The sequence below is a fragment of the Macaca nemestrina genome (genome assembly GCF_043159975.1).
Source record: "Macaca nemestrina isolate mMacNem1 chromosome 6 unlocalized genomic scaffold, mMacNem.hap1 SUPER_6_unloc_1, whole genome shotgun sequence".
Lineage (NCBI taxonomy): Eukaryota > Metazoa > Chordata > Mammalia > Primates > Cercopithecidae > Macaca > Macaca nemestrina.
The window spans coordinates 289978-302301 of record NW_027257564.1 but is presented as its reverse complement, the minus strand read 5'-3'; the positions used below and the strand labels follow the sequence as shown (position 1 = coordinate 302301).

The 12324-nt window shown below is 49.1% G+C and overlaps 1 long non-coding RNA gene across 4 annotated transcripts in view; it reads left to right on the top strand.

The window, feature by feature from the left end:
• Window positions 1-12324, top strand: part of LOC139361089 (uncharacterized) — a 130665-nt gene that overhangs the window by 80216 nt on the left and 38125 nt on the right. The window contains exons 2-4 of one of the 4 annotated variants that reach the window (XR_011618646.1): window positions 10045-11295; window positions 11384-11519; window positions 11615-12185. This is a non-coding gene — a long non-coding RNA (uncharacterized lncRNA). Of the gene's footprint in view, window positions 1-5743; window positions 11296-11383; window positions 11520-11614; window positions 12186-12324 lie in introns of those variants that run through there. The other 3 variants (XR_011618645.1, XR_011618644.1, XR_011618643.1) reach the window with 3 other exon arrangements.

Here is a 12324-nt window from a genome sequence, read left to right as displayed (position 1 = left end):
CTACATCACAGGATTCAGAACAGTACCCTTTTGGAGCAGATGCCTGTAACCGAGGAATTCCGCCTAGTCAGTTCACTTTAAACGTGTTTAAAAGGTTTTCTTTATCCTAGTTGGCACCTGTGGCTACAGTTTGTTTTCACTGCTGAGGAATATTCCATGATGGAAACCGTAATTCATCTGTTTTTCATATCGGTGGACATTTGGATTATTTTGGGAGGGTGTGTATGTCTATTCAGCCTTCATTTTTTCAGGATATTTTGTAGAAGATAATGTAACAGTGTAACATCCTCTGCTACGGAGCCAACACGAACCCTGATTACAGCCACACAGACTCACGCACAGACTCTCAGGCCTTGTTACCAATGAACAGAACCATTTACTTAAGTTGAAACCCAGTAGCAGAACCTGAAGCCATGTGAACGGGTCCTCTGATCTTACACTTGGAATTCACTTTTTATTACTATGTCTGCTAATTAGGAAGCCTATCAGTTATACAGAAAACTGAGAATGTAAAATTATATGTTTATAACAGAAAAAACCTTGTTTAATACCCCAGAACACATGGCTATGTTTTTCCCTCATGCCCCACCACTGTTTTCTTTGCTTGAAATGGGAAATGATACTTGAAGGTGGTTTTCTAGCGACTGTTAGACTGGCATAGTTCTTCAGAGACAGAGGATGTAAAGCACATGGAGAATTTCTGTCTGTGAAATGTGATTTCCTGGTCACCTCATTCAGGCTGCTGCCGCCTTCGACTCTGGCCACCTGCACCATGGGACGTCTGAGGAGGTCCCTGTTTCATCCTCTGGAAATTCTGAAAAGGAAGGAGAGGAGGGTGTGCAGGGTGTGGTGCATTTGTGTTGGTCCTTCGAGCTTTTATTTGGAGTCTCGGCTGCCTTGGTGGTTCCTGCCTTTATGTCCCTAGCTCGTGGCTTCGTCCTTGTGTCTAACTCACAGGCAGAGAGATGGAAAGGGAAGTTGTATTCAGCCAACAGCTTGATGTTATTCTCAAGGCTCAAATCGACTAGGTATTTGGAGACTTCTGTGCAAATTGGCATTTTTGGTTTTTAAACACCGTGTCTTATTTGTACTTGAAATGGGTAACTGGTTCTCTGGGAAAATATATAGCCATAAAGCTGGTTCTTTAAAAGAAAAAAAAAATGGGAGTGGGTGTGAGAGAGTGGCTTAGAAATTACACCAGTAATGGTTGGGCGTGGTGCCTTACGCCTGTAATTCCAGCACTTTGAGAGGAGGAGGCAGGAGGATCCCCTGAGGTTAGGAGTTCCAGACCAGCCTGGTCAACATGGTGAAACCACGTCTGTACTGAAAATATGAAAATTAGCCGGGCATGGTGGCAGGCACCTGTAATCCCAGCTACTTGGGAGGCTGAGGCAGGAGAATCACTTGTACCCGGGAGGCAGAGGTTGCAGTGAGCCAAGATCGCACCACTGCACTCCATCTTGGGCGACAGAGCAGAAACTCCATCTCGAAATAGAGGGGGGGGGGGGACACCCCGGTAATGGAAACCTGGTTGCGTCATTTGTGATGGAGATGGTGATTATTTCATTTTTAGTGTCAGGATGAATTGGATATATTTGCAGTACTGATCTTGACAAGGGAAATGGTGAGAACCAAACGTGCCGCCCAGCTTGGGCCTTGCCGTTGGCAGAAGACCATGGCAGGCAACAGACTGGAGACTCGGAGACCGAGGGGAGAATTCTCACGCTGTGACGCTGGTGCAGTCTGTGCTTCTGGACTCCTGCTGGAGGGAGCTGCCCCTTTGCCTTGCAGGCTTTGGTGCAGTGGAGACCTTAGGACATGCCCCTCCTGGCACACCTGTGGGTGTGGCGAGCAGTGCCAGGGCTGAGGCACAGGTGCTGAGCCCGGAATGTGGGACGACAGAGGCTGCTCACGCCGGCAGGCGTCTGCTCCAGCAGCCAGGGGTTTCCACAAGGGGGCAGGGGGTTGATTTTCCTCCTTGAATTTGGGTGGGGAGGGTGTCGTGGGGTGCTGTGTCTGCACTTGTGTTGCTCTGAGGTCAAGTTGTGGCCCCGAGTCCCTGTCCCTCTGCCAAAGTGAGGGTTTGCCTATTTTTAGGTCATATTTCCCTTGGGTCCGGGTCTCTAGGAGTGGGGCGCATTCCAAGGGGGCGTGAGCACGGTGGACGCGCGTGGGCCTCTTCCTCTCCCCTCAGCTCCTGGGTTGTGTGTGAAGAGCTGCCCAGCGGAATCACCCTACTGCCTGGTGTTTCATTCACCAGAAATCGTTCTCACTGTGGACTCTTGAGTCAAATGTAACCCAGGAATGGAACGTGCTGTTGCTAGATGCCACACACAGCATCAGGAGCTTAGATGGGGATTATATGATCTTACCCCACAACTTAAAAGTAAAGACTATAGCTGTCAGGCCTCTGAGCCCGAGCCCAAGCCCAAGCCAAGCCATAGCGTCCTCTGTGACTTGCACGTATATACGCCCAGATGGCCTGAAGTAACTGAAGAATCACAAAAGTGCAAATGCCCTGCCTGGACTTAACTGATAACATTCTACCAGAAATTAGTGAAAATGGCCGGTCCTTGCCTTAAGCGATGATTTTTTTTTTTTTTTTTTTTTGGTGAAATTCCTTTTCCTGGCTCATCCTGGCTCAAAAATCTCCCCCACTGAGCACCTTGTGACCCCACTCCTGCCCGCCAGAGAACAAGCCCCCTTTGACTGTAATTTTCCTTTACCTATCCAAATCCTATAAAACGGCCCCACACTTACCTCCCTTCGCTGACTCTTTTCAGACTCAGCCCGCCTGCACCCAGGTTAAATAAACAGCCATGTTGCGCTCACAAAGCCTGTTTGGTGGTCTCTTCACACGGGCGTGCATGACAATAGTTAAGGGGATACTGAAGTCTTTGGCAGCTCCAAGAGCTTTTTCAGTTTGTGTCAGGACATTTTAGGCAGAAGGAAAAGCTTGCTAAGAGAATCTTACAGAAATGTTTGGTGCAGTGCCATTAACTCGTGGAATAAATGTGTAACTTTCCGTGGCGGCCCTCTGGAAAGAGATGCACTTTGAGTGCACCCTGGTTTGCTCGCTACAAGAATCGGCCGTGTCACCCCGCTTTCCGTGGGTCTGCAGGTGTGCGTGGTCCATTGCCCTGCACTGTGGCCATGGAAGGGAAGATGATCTGGAATGCTGGTGACAGTTATCGGTGTGTGTTGATGTGTGCTGCTTTCTACAGGGGAGAACATTTCTGTTTAATAAACAACTCATCACGATGGTGACTGCAAGATATTTGAGTCTCATTCAATAGTGTTTCTGGGTTCCTTCTGTTTTTAATCTGCTTTCTAGCACTAGGCAAGTGAAGACATGGAAAGTAAAAACCCATCGAACTTGTAGAGACATGGTGTTGTGGAGGAGCAGACTGTAGCCTCTGGCTCTGTTTAAAGATTGTAGTAAACCTCTTACCTGGCATGGTCAGGGTGTAAATTATCTTGTTTAATCGAAATGTGTATGAGTCAAAGCTGGCGCCTGCATTGTTGATGAAATACCAGATTTTAAGGGAACATGTCAATGTGCCGTAAGATACCAACAAAGTTCCTCACTGAGGTTCGGCGCGGGTTCGGAGCAGCTGGCCCTTAGGTCACCAGGGTCGTCTCTGGGAGGAGATGCTCAGTGTGGGCATTAGTCACTTAGCCTTTCCAGAGCTGAGGAACAGCTCTCTGTGATGGTTTTTGGAACCTGTATTTTTGAGTCAGTTTGTCCCACTTGACTCGAAGTTGCCGCGCAATTTCAGACCTTTGCCTCCACCGTGCGCTCGTTTTCTTGTCCCCTGATAACTGCCTCGGTTGCCCCGGCCTGACATTTGAGCCTCGTCGTTCAAGGACACAGGCTCCGTGGTGGGGCCAAGGCTGCGACTCCGGCTTGCACAGTTCCTTGCCTCTCACCATGGCTTATCACATCACTCCCGGGATCTCCCGTTTAGAGGAAGAGTGTCCCTTTCCTGCAGGCCCTGTGTGGTGTGGAAACCACCCCTACCTACCTTTCTCCTGTTTGAACTGTACCGTGAAGCTATATCTGTTCTAGTCAACCGTCAGAATTTAAGGAACAGTGATTTATGTAACTTATCACACGCTTCTCAGCAGTTCTTTATGAATTTCATTCTGTTGTGAAATTATTGCAGTTTTCATGGCTATGCTGGTCTCATGTTGTGGCCCTTGAAATGAATTCCCTTCCCCATTGTGTGTTAAGGTTGTGCCTGGGAGCTGTTGAGGCCTCACCTCTGCTTAGGGCAGTGGCTTTGCTCTCCTGACAACTGGAAGAATCGTATTTAGAGCATTTTTAATGTAGTTTTTGCTTCCAGACAGTTACTTTTTTCACAGAGACAGCCACTAAAGTCATAAATTATGCTCAGGATGGACACACGGGTCAGCTGACAGAGTGGAGTCCAGAACAGATCCAAAGACACAAAAGCAGTTCAGTGGAATTTGAGTCTTTTCAACAAATGGTGATGGAATTATGGGACAGCCGTATGCAAAAGAGTGAAAACAGGGAGAAATTCCTGTATGAAAATTAAGGTGGACCATAGCCCTGAATGTAAAATACCAAACTACAAAAGAAAGGGAAATTGTGGAGACCTAGGGTGAGAGCTCTTAGTCATACCATGATCCATAATCAAGGAAGAAAACAAGTAGGTAAGACTCATCAAAATTAAACTTCTAATATAAAAGACACCCCTAGGGAATTGAAGAGACACATTTTCGATAGATGGGGAGAAGATATCTATGAACCATGCAGCCGGCAAAGGACTCGTATCCAGAATGCACAGGACTCCCACGGCTCATGACAGAGAACAAACCACCTGACTTAAAAGCGGAAGGGACCTGAACAGATGCTTTGCTGAGAAGGACTAGGGGATGGCCCGAAAGCATCTGAAATGACCTTCAGCGTGACTGGTTGCACCGAGATGTGCACCGAAGCCGCAGTGAATTTGTTCACACCCCTGCTGGAGCGCCTGACTAAGGTCTTCCGACAGCCCCAGGTGCTGGTGAGGACAGGCAGTCGGGACTCCCGTGCGATGCTGGGGTTCAGCACGGTGCAGACAGCTTGGCGGTTTCTTACAAAACTGAACTCACACAAACGTGGGGCCCGGTGTCCCCAATCCTAGGTATTTACCCTAGGGAAACAGAATCTGATGTTTAAGAAAAACTCTGCCCAGATGTTAATAGCGCTGTCTATAGTTGCCCAAAACAGGTTACAATGTGCCACAGCCATACGTGGAATAATAAATACCCAGCAGCCCCGAGGCCTGGCTGTTGATCACAGGACACCCCGGGTGCACCTCCAAGCACAATGCCCAGGAAATCGTGATTTTGCCAGTGTTTTGCGACAACACTCGCAAAAGATAGACCCGGGGGATGGGAGGACACGGAGAGGGTGGTTGCTGAGAATGGGAGGGTATGGTTATGAGGCCCCGTGAGTGGGTTTGGGGCTGTTGGACTGTTCTGCTTGTGTGATGACGATTATGGGAATATTTGTGCCGAAATTCACAGAACTGAACACTGTCCACTTTACAGTAATTTTTAAAAAGTGGTAATATGCTCATTTTCGGTACTGTTTTTAATGGAAGATGGAGTTTGCAGATGATTTGTCAGGGCAAGCCTGTCTCAAGAGTTTGTAGACGATTCGTTAGGGGCCTGTCTCAGGGCCCTTGGGTTGGGTTGGGTTGGGTTGGGTTGGGTTGGGTTGGGTTGGAAAAGCCTTCCCTGTTGGGGGCAGTAGCATGGGGCATGGAAAGGATATTGCCAAGGAAACACGTAGAATCCTTTGAGGAAACATGTGTATTTCTAACTTGCTATAAGATAGAATTGGAAATTGTAATGGTTTTGTTTTCTAGAGTCTTGGTAGAATAGGGAAGACAGTGTAATAAAAGCTAATTTTGAAATGAAGAATTTTAAAGATTTTCAACAGCAATTGCTCTAGGAAGTCACCCTGGAAATGTTTTTAAAGATGTTCAGTAGCAATAGCTCTAGGAAGAGTCACCCTGGAGTTCCTTCTTGAGCATTGGTTTCCTGGCTGTATCTTCCGACTTTCATTTTTAAGTTTTGCTGTGAGTTGGGGATGTGTGGGAATAGCCATCCCCAGGTGTTGGGTAGGAGTCGCCCTGCAGGGGGGTGCATGTGCCCCGAGACCTGAGGCACTGTTTCAACCTAGCTTGGAACATGGGGACTCTTGTCAGAGTAAGAGTACCAGCCTGGCAGGCTGGGGGGAGCCCCGGGGTGGTCTGGGCACTGTCCTCCCTGCCTGCAGGATGGCAGCTGGAGGAGCTCGAAGGCTGCCTGCCTCGTGGCTGTCAGCGCAGCAGCCCCTCCTGGCCCTGGAGCAATCTTTGGGTCCATGAGTCTGTGCGCCGGGACTTGCCTCCTGGGACCTCCGCCACTGTCCTGAGGGCCCTGGTGCCACTTTCCCGGTGGGACCCAAGCCTCAGGCAGCTGCGACCCCAGATTCGGTTGCTTTCCCTGCCGTCTCATTACAGCATGAGTGCTCACCTCACTCAATGTAGAGCCTCAGGTTCTTTCAAGATCCCCAGAGATGGAATCTCCCAATTTGACAAGATAGTTAGTGACAGGATTTGAGCGGCACTGATTTAACTCAGCTTCCAGAGTTTAAGTTCCCAAGACACACTCCTGCTCCTTCCTCGGCCTCATCCTGTGTGGCTGGTGTGGATGCGGGGTTTCCAGAGGGTGGGGCTGAGGCAGGTCAGCAGCAGGGGGATGGCTGATTATTGGTCGCTCAATGCCTTGAGGATAACTAGGATTAATGACCTTTATAGGGCTGTAGTTTTGGAGTATATATATGTGCGTGTGTGTGTATGTATGAATATATATATATGTGTGTGTGTGTGTATATATATATTTAAACGAGGTGGACACGGTTATCACTGCATTTTTCTGACATGAAACTTGAAGAGCAGAGGGTTTAGGAAACTCCTAAAGCCACACTGTCAGTGGGACCCGGGCGGTCTGGCCTCAGACCCTGCACTGCTTGCCCCTCACCACGCTGTCAGCAGACCCGGGTGGTCTGGCCTTAGAACTCACGCTGGTCGCCCCTCCCTGCCACGTTGTGAGGTTTTTCCTGCTTCTGGGCAGCATTTGATAGCTTGTGAAACAAGACTAAGACTTACTATGAGTGGATACGCCATTATCTGAGATCCAGAACGTTTCCTGGACCTGGCGTTGCCGATGTCACGTAAGGGAAGGTAAAAACATTTCCATTGTGGTCACTGGGGCTCCTGAAATGGTATTTTTCCTAGTGTAAGTTTACTCATAATAATCTTTTAACTCAATACTATGTGAACAGGAAGAAATGTGTTGGGCTCTAGTTAAATGTCTCAGAGCCACAGAAGTAAATGAGGGCACCTTCCGAGCACAGCCTCCCGGAGGAGGCCAAGGACGTTTGTCTGGAGGGTTTGCCATGAAGCAGGACTTGGGCAGGGCTGGTCTGCCTAGGGAGGCCTCTGCCATGATGTAGGTTAGTTGAAGTAGTTGACGGGTGGTGGCGTGATGTCAGTGGTCCCCGAGGAAGCCCCTAGCAAGTCTGGTTTCCGTGGGATGGAAAACTGCCATTCAGTGGCTGTAATCCTGTCTTCACGGGTCTGACATACAATCCTGCCCTCGGATACTTGGATCCCAGCCAGGTCAGATGGCCCTGAAAGGACATTCGGACTGTGATGGCTGCACCCATTCTCAGCTTCCGTAGGGTCTCCTATGTATGTCTGTGTTTCCATTTTCTTTCAGCACAATTTCTCCCAGTGAAGTCGTGAGAAATAGAAGGAAAGGTGGAATGAAGATGTGATTGAGGAAAGTGTAGTGTGGTCTTCGACCTTATTTTGCCTTGGTTGGTGCTCAAGAACTCCACCTGACCTCAGAGCTGAGCGTTTCTGCCAGGAAGTCCTGCCTTTTATGCTACCTCGAGGCCTGTTGAGACACTCCAAGAAGCTTCGTTAACAAATTGCCTTTTCCTTTTACAGCAGTTGGATATATTTGCAGCAAAACAAAGGAATAACCCCCCAATATGCTGATGAAATGCATTTAAGTATAGATAACATTCAGTCTTGAGGGGCCTGGGATTTTAATCATCTTTGGGTCATGTAACAAGTGGTGTTGGTGATTAAAATCTCCTGACAGCTTTGTTCTGCCACGTTCCTCAGTTTTGAATGATGATCTTCCTGGTTGTACCTTGGAGGGGCGTTTGTGTCAGTAGAGAGCAGAGTGGTGGTTCCCAGAGGCTGCGAAAGGACAGAGGTGAGGCCCCTGAAGGACACTGGTCTTCCTGGTTTAGGGGTTTGGGGCTCAGCCACCTTCCTGTGTCCGTGTAAATTATACCCAGGATCATTTTCACTCGCCCCACTTTAGTTGAGCATTGGAGCTTCAGGATATGTGTGTGCCCACGTCACCTGGGCGGTGATCCTGGAGTTGGGTGAGACTGATTCCCGGGTTTATAGAATTACTCTGGGATTATTGAAAACAGAAGCACTTGAGGCATTCATAATGCTATTTCCTGAACGTAATTTATGTTCAGTTCTTCAGAAACATTTATCTGAGGAAGCATCTATAATTTTTGTTTTCTGCCACTCAGTGCTAGAAAGAATTGTGCAACACTCAAGTGAGTGGCATTATTCCTCTCCCTCCACCATGCAAGCAAGATTAAAGGTACCTCTGGCTCCCCTCAATCTTCTCATCTGCAGGGTGCCTGGCATGGCAGTGTGCTGCCTTCCGTCTTCTTTTTGGGGAGAATTAGTCGTGTTTGTGTGTACCGTTCAGCTCAGCCTCGTGCAGTTGTGTGGGTGAGGAGCTTGGATGCTAGGTGACCCTCCCAGGCCTGCCTCCCACCTCCCTAGGCCTTGTTCTAAACTGACAGATAAACAGTGTGTTTTGGAAGAGGACAGCAGCAGGGCAGGAGAGCGTTTGTTCAGACTTTCTCCTTGCACTGACGTTTGAGCCTTCATGCAGCCTGGGCACTTCTACAGAGCTGCGTTTGTGTGTTGCAAACCATTCCCTCCCAGTAACCGTGTTTTCAGAGGTTTGGAAATGTGACTTAACTCATCTTCAATTTAAAGCGTACTATTAAATTTTAGTGTTGAAACTGATGTATTTTATGGCCTTTATTTGATTTCTCTTGATTTTTTTTTTCCCCATATGAGACATGGCATCTTAAGGGAGACAGCCTGGTGTTGGCCGCCTTTCCTAAGGATGGAAGTGAGTTCTGAAAGCCCTTTATGTAGGCAGCGAAATAATCAGGGAACCGTTATTATAGCTATGCCTGTCCATGTAAAGCGAGCACGACTCATAAGCAGAAAAAAGTGCAGCCCGGGGCCAAGGTGAGCCCTAATGCTGCCTGTGCCTCGCCTCCCTGCCGTGAGGAACGGAAGTGCAAACGCAGGTGGTTGAGTTAGCCTCCAAGCCCAGCCTGCACCTCCCTCACATACCTCTGCATCTGCAGGGGCACAGGCCGTGCTGCCACCCCTCGCTCAGTGCCAGGGCTGATGCATCAGGAACAGTGGGTACTGTCCGCCCCTTGCTCGGTGCCAGGGATGATCTGTCAGGATCCCTCATGCTCATCTGGTCCTCATGTCTTCATCACCAGCCTCCTGCTGGTAACGGGCTTGTTATTACCTTGGTATGGGTAATAACATACCCATACCAACGTATGTAATAACATACCCATACCAAGGTGTTGTGGGGCGGTGCTCAGTCCTCCAAGGGAATCGGCCCTTAGCCGATTCATATTCAACAGGACCGGGAAATGGGTTCTTGTTCCATGTCCTGGATCCCAGGAAGCCCTTGCCCTGGACCCTGTAATGCCCGGGGTCTTCCTGAGAAACGCTGGTGCCACTGGAGCACAGCCCAGCCCCCTCCAGTTTCTCCGCTTTGTAACTGCACTTGTGTTTAGCAGGTCTTCCAGGACTTAGACGCTGCTTGGTGTGAGCCAGGTTTTGTGTGGAAAGAGGACAGATCCGAGCCGGCAACCAACCAGCCCAGAACCATCTTTTATTCTTCCAGATTCTGTGTCCAAAAACTTACCCGTGGACATTGAGGGTGATGCATTTCTGCTCCAAGACATCTGTGGACTCAGCTGGAGAGATCAAAAGGATGTGGAGCCTCTTCACTCCTGGCCTGGGCTTGGACCTGCTGTGCAGCCTCTCGGTGGCACCAGGGCCCCCTTGTGTCACAGTGGCCTCGGGTTGGTGGCACTGCCCCAGGATGTCCCAGGCTTAATGATAGTAGGGCCTGCTTGTGCCATGGCGGCCTCGGGATGGTGGCACTGCCCCAGGGTGTCCCAGGCTCCAAGGCCAGTGTTCCGTCCAGCGAAGGGAAGTTGTACTGTAAGGTCTAGTCTCGGAAGGTGCCTGGGGTCCTATCCTTCAAAGCGGTCCTACACTCACCACAAATCAAGCCAGGGGAGGCCCTGCCAGAATTTGCAGCTGTGTTTCAGGTTGTTCCACAAGGACTCTTATTTTGGGCTAGTCAGGTATATAATTCTTATTCTCTGGTTTTTTTGAGACAGGCAAAAAAAAAAAAAAAAAAAAAAAAAAAAAACAACCTTTTTGTTGCCCAGGCAGTGGTGTGAGCACAGCTTACTACAGCCTCAACCTCCCAGGCTCAAGCAATCCTCCTGCCTCAGTCTCCTGAGTAGCCAGGACCCACAGACACATGTTCCCCGTGTCCCCCATGCCTGATTTATTTTTGTATTTTTTGTAGAGATGGAGTTTTGCAATGTTGCCCAGGCTGGACTCAAACTCCTGGACTTAAGCAGTCCAGCTGCCTCAGCCTCCCAAAGTACTGAGATCACAGGCATGAGCCACCGTGCCTGGCCAAGTCTGTTTCTAATCTCAAAATTAAGAGGACCCAGAGTCAGTTAATGACGTCTCTACTGGAACATGTTGCTTATAGTACATTAGGAAAAATCATCCAGAACTTGGAAAAGGGGCTGGACAGACACAGCCCTTTGAGGTTGTCCGATGAACCCCTGGGGTCTTTAACTATCTGGAGGGATGTACCATGTCAGACTCACTATTGTCGACCGGCTGAAGCCCAGGTTTCATGAGGTTATATGTCGGCTTGTAGTACTTTCTCTGGCAGAGATGCGAGTGACTTCTGCTCAGTGAGAGGCTCATCTCAGGGACTTCATGGCCTGAGGGACGGCAGCCTGTTTGAGCTGATCGAGCAATCTCGCGCTACCCTTATTTTCTGAAACGCCTATGAGTGACTTCTCACACGGTCTTTGAAGCGGCTTCATGCCCGCGCTCCTTGGTAATGATCGAATGCTTTTTTTGACCCCTCGTCCCCTTTCTTTGGGGTGATCCAGTCTCAGTTCTCATGATGTGTTCTGCTTCTGCAGGAATTTCTGAAGCTGCTGAGTGTAGAAAGCACTGAGGAGGCTGTGCTCCCACCCCTGTGAGCCTTCCAGGCATCATCCTCTCCCCTTGGCGAGGCGGCGTCCATGACACACCGAGGAGGCTGTGCTCCTGTCCCCCGTGAGTTTTCCAAGTGTCCTCGTCTTCCCTCCAGGGGTACAGGAGGAACCTTTCAAACCCTTCTTAAACTTGTTTTCATGTCTTTGTTTTAACAGATTTCTTTGCATCGTCTCCCTTATCCAGAAGTGGGGTGAACGGAGTTATTCATGGGAGTCAAGAAACCACACGCAGCCCAAAGTGACGTTTGTTTCCCTGAAATGATTTGTGTGTGTTCACCTTTAAATGCAACTCAGTAAAACAGGTGTGTTTTGAGGAATGACTTTAAATTACTCAGGTGAAAATGTGACAGTTAAATTTCATCATCTGTGCGGGTGTCCACAACCCCCTTCTGTGATTGCGTGTGAGTTTGTGACTTGTGGTTATTTTTGAAGAAAGAAAATCTGTTGCTGAGGACTTTAGAGGGTGTGCTGGGATTGTGTAGGGTGGACATCGGGAACTTCAGTGTGTGGCTTCCTTGAAGAGGTTCAAATTAAGGCTGAGAGTCCCTACTCCAAAATGCTCCAAAACCTGAAACATTCCGAGCTTCCTCATGACACTCGAAGGAAATGCTTTTCGGAGCAATTTGGATTTCAGGCTGGGGAAGCTCAACTGGAAAGTGAAATATTGCAAGACCCTTCTGGCCCCAGGAGCTTGGATAAGGTCATGGAGGGGGCCTGTGCCGGGTGTCCCTGGAGTGTGAGGCAGCCTGGGCTCGCTGAACTGATTTTTGTAGGAGCCACAGAAGGGAAATAGGGTCAAAGTGGCCATGCCTGGCTCCTGAGAAGGCTGGACCTTAAGGAGGTGGGCGCAGAGGGCAGCAGTTGAG